Below are 3248 nucleotides of genomic sequence, written 5' to 3'. Positions count from 1 at the left end.
TCTGGTCTGACCGTGAATAGGTCAGAACGGGTCACCAAGCTACGCGTCCACCCAGTCCTCGCACTGGCAGAGACATCCGCCTCACATCTCTGCCCCATGCAATCTGAACAGCGGGGGAAGAAATGAACATAGAGAAATGAAACGCTGTAGGAGAGGGGAGACGGGGAACGGCTTCTACTGAGCACTTACTATGAGCCAGCTGTCGCGGGAGCACTGTTCCGCCCACTTCGCAGATGGGACACTAAGAAATCAGTCACTTGCCCGAGGCTGCCCACTGCAACTCCCCGTCTCCCGATGGACCACCTGTACCAGAACCGGCCTTGAAGGGAGGTGGGAGAGGAGAAAGGAGGAGGCATGAAGGGGCTTCCACCACCACCTTAAGAACGTGGCTGAGTTCCAGGCCCCTGCCTCCTCCTCAGGTTGATTTCTGAAACTTATGGTGGGTTCCAGAAAGCGATGATGGGAACGCTGGGCTGTGTCTAAATAAAACCCCTAAGTGGGCGTTCCCGCTCAATTTCGCATGAGCTTTAGTGACTTCACCCCCAGCGCCCATCCCTTGTGCAACAGGCACGACTTCACTCAGCACAGCCGGAAAATTTAAACTTTCCAAAAATATGTGAATGTTGAGAGCAGACTCTCGCACTCCGATGAATAATTGGTTTGCGTGAGTGCGGAAGCGCGTGTGTGACCTACATTCACAGAACTCGCCATTCTGTGACTACAAGGCTGATTGCCCAAATCCCAAAGGCTAGTTAGTAAACTGACCAGCCACCAAGGCTTTTCCCAGCATCTCGGGGTGGGGAGTGAGGGGCTGGTGTGGGTCCCTGGACCAGTCCCCTTGCTTGGGGGCTGCAGCCTGCTGGAAGGGCAGGTCGCCCCACCATTCCTGTCCTGGGAGTCCAGGCCGATGTCTGCCAGTGGTGGCGGGAGCGGCTCAGTGTCAGAGCTGTGGGCTGGCTGGAGAGTGGATTCTTGCCCTCTGTCTGCACACCACAGCCACCACCCCCTCGGCAGTTTTCCGTGGATTGCCCAAGTCTCAGTGGCTCCCCGAGGCTAAAGGGAAGGTGACTCTTCCCAGGGTCATGTCCAGAGAGCTGGGTCCCACCACAAGCGGTCGGTTCACCTCTGCGGTGCCTTCGAGCACATTCCTACCCGCAGCAGGTGTTGTAACCCTGTGCCCTGCCTGTAACCCTGACCTCTCAGAGCGGGAAGCAGACTTCCAGCATCTGCACCCAAGCCTGAGGGCGCATGTGCACACAGCCTGAAGGACGGGTACTAGCGACCCCAGGAGCAGTCCTCATTCAGAGATGTTCAGTAACTGGTGTACAAATACCCCCACTCCCTCACCCTGGGGTGGGCTGGTTCTGCAAACTGGGGTTTCCAGGGCCCTCCTGTGGAACCGTGCCCACGGTGGGAGCTGGCATGACTGCACACCTGTGCTGGCTGCTGTCCGCACCTCCCGCTGTACCTGGACCCTTGCTTCGGGTCTGCTTTAGAGAAACCTCAACTTGGACTGTCCCTGGTAAGAGTCCTGGGGTAAGAACTTCGCATCAGACACGTGACATGCCAGCGGCCCTCTACCAGGGCGTCCTCACACATGTGACGTGCCAGCGGCCCTCCACCAGGGCGTCCTCACACACGTGACATGCCAGCAGCCTTCTACCAGGGCGTCCTCACACACGTGACATGCCAGCGGCCCTCCACCAGGGCGTCCTCACACACGTGACGTGCCAGCGGCCCTCCACCAGGGCGTCCTCACACACGTGACGTGCCAGCGGCCCTCCACCAGGGCGTCCTCACACACGTGACGTGCCAGCGGCCTTCTACCAGGGCGTCCTCACACACGTGACATGCCAGTAGCCCTCCACCAGGGCGTCCTCACACATGTGACGTGCCAACAGCCCTCCACCAGGGCGTCCTCACACACGTGACGTGCCAACAGCCCTCCACCAGGGCGTCCTCACACACGTGACGTGCCAACAGCCCTCCACCAGGGCGTCCTCACACACGTGACGTGGCAGCGACCCTCCACCAGGGCGTCCTCACACACGTGACGTGCCAACAGCCCTCCACCAGGGCGTCCTCACACACGTGACGTGGCAGCGACCCTCCACCAGGGCGTCCTCACACACGTGACGTGCCAACAGCCCTCCACCAGGGCGTCCTCACACACGTGACGTGCCAGCGGCCCTCCACCAGGGCGTCCTCACACACGTGACGTGGCAGCGACCCTCCACCAGGGCGCTCTGCTCGTTGAGGTGACCAGGCCACTGCTAGTGCCCCTGTCTCCTGCAGGGCGAGTCTCCTCTCAGGCACCCCACTTTCCTCCATCTCCCTAGGGCCCCGAGTCCTTCTCTCCCACAAGCTCTAGGCACTTCTATGAAGGAGGGCTGCTGCCTTGTTCCCTTTAAACGTACCCCAAATGTCTTCGAGCTTCCACTTCCCAGCAGAGCCGGGGAGGACCGCTGCTCACCCCGCTGGTGGCCATGGGGATGAAGAACGGGACAGCTCAGCGTCACCGAGTACCCCAATGCTACACGGCAGAGGCTCTGCTGATGCTGAGTTGAAATTCGTGACAGCCCTAGGTCTCCGTGAGGAGTGCTGGGAAACCGATCTAAAGCTAATGGAATGGAGGCACAGGGAGGTTAAGTGCCTTGCCCAGATCCTGGTGCTGAGGTTTGAACCCATGCCTGATTTTAGAGCCCTCCAAGCAAACAGCCCCTACTGATCTGGGCAGCCGCGGCACCTGGCAGGGTGGAGGGTGGGCTGCCCACGGGGAGGAGGGTGGACCATGTGCGGGTTTGCGGGTCGGGGATGCCAGAGGCAGGGGCCCCACAGGGGGGTTCAGGGCAATCGTCTGAGTTCAAAGAGGTGTGGGCCCAGGTTGTGCACTCTGGGCCTCCAGCAGGACCTGGGGTGGGGCGGCACGCAGTGTGCAGGGCGGTAGGGGTTGGGCTGTATTTTATTTATTTGTTTATTTATTTATTTTTAAAGAGATTTTGGCTAAAGGGCACATGTGCTTACCAGAGACACAGAGACAGACAGACAGACACATAGAAAGTGAGAAATCAGCCCCGCCCCCTGGCGGATGGCCATGCCATAATCCCTTCTCCATTCTCCTCTTGGGATTTTGAGCACACACGCGCATGGGCTTAAAACGTGAGTTTTCAGCTGCCAGGTCCAGGGTTCAAACTGCAGTTGACTACGTGGGAGTCCAGCAACGTAACCATTGTGCCATCTGCTGGTCC

At 59.4% G+C, this 3248-nt stretch overlaps 1 protein-coding gene and 1 long non-coding RNA gene across 2 annotated transcripts in view; both read right to left on the bottom strand.

Moving 5' to 3' along the window:
• LOC114009605 (uncharacterized) overlaps positions 1 to 1463 on the bottom strand; it is a 2764-nt gene extending 1301 nt beyond the window's left edge. Inside the window, exon 1 of the long non-coding RNA XR_003550989.1 lies at positions 190 to 1463. This is a non-coding gene — a long non-coding RNA (uncharacterized LOC114009605). The remainder of the gene's footprint in view (positions 1 to 189) is intronic.
• The window catches only part of CSMD2 (CUB and Sushi multiple domains 2), a 565338-nt gene that overhangs the window by 369014 nt on the left and 193076 nt on the right, over positions 1 to 3248 (bottom strand).

This window comes from Tupaia chinensis, unplaced genomic scaffold, assembly GCF_000334495.1.
Source record: "Tupaia chinensis unplaced genomic scaffold, TupChi_1.0 Scaffold000573_1, whole genome shotgun sequence".
Classification (NCBI taxonomy): Eukaryota; Metazoa; Chordata; class Mammalia; order Scandentia; family Tupaiidae; genus Tupaia; species Tupaia belangeri.
This window is presented reverse-complemented; position numbering and strand designations above follow the sequence as displayed.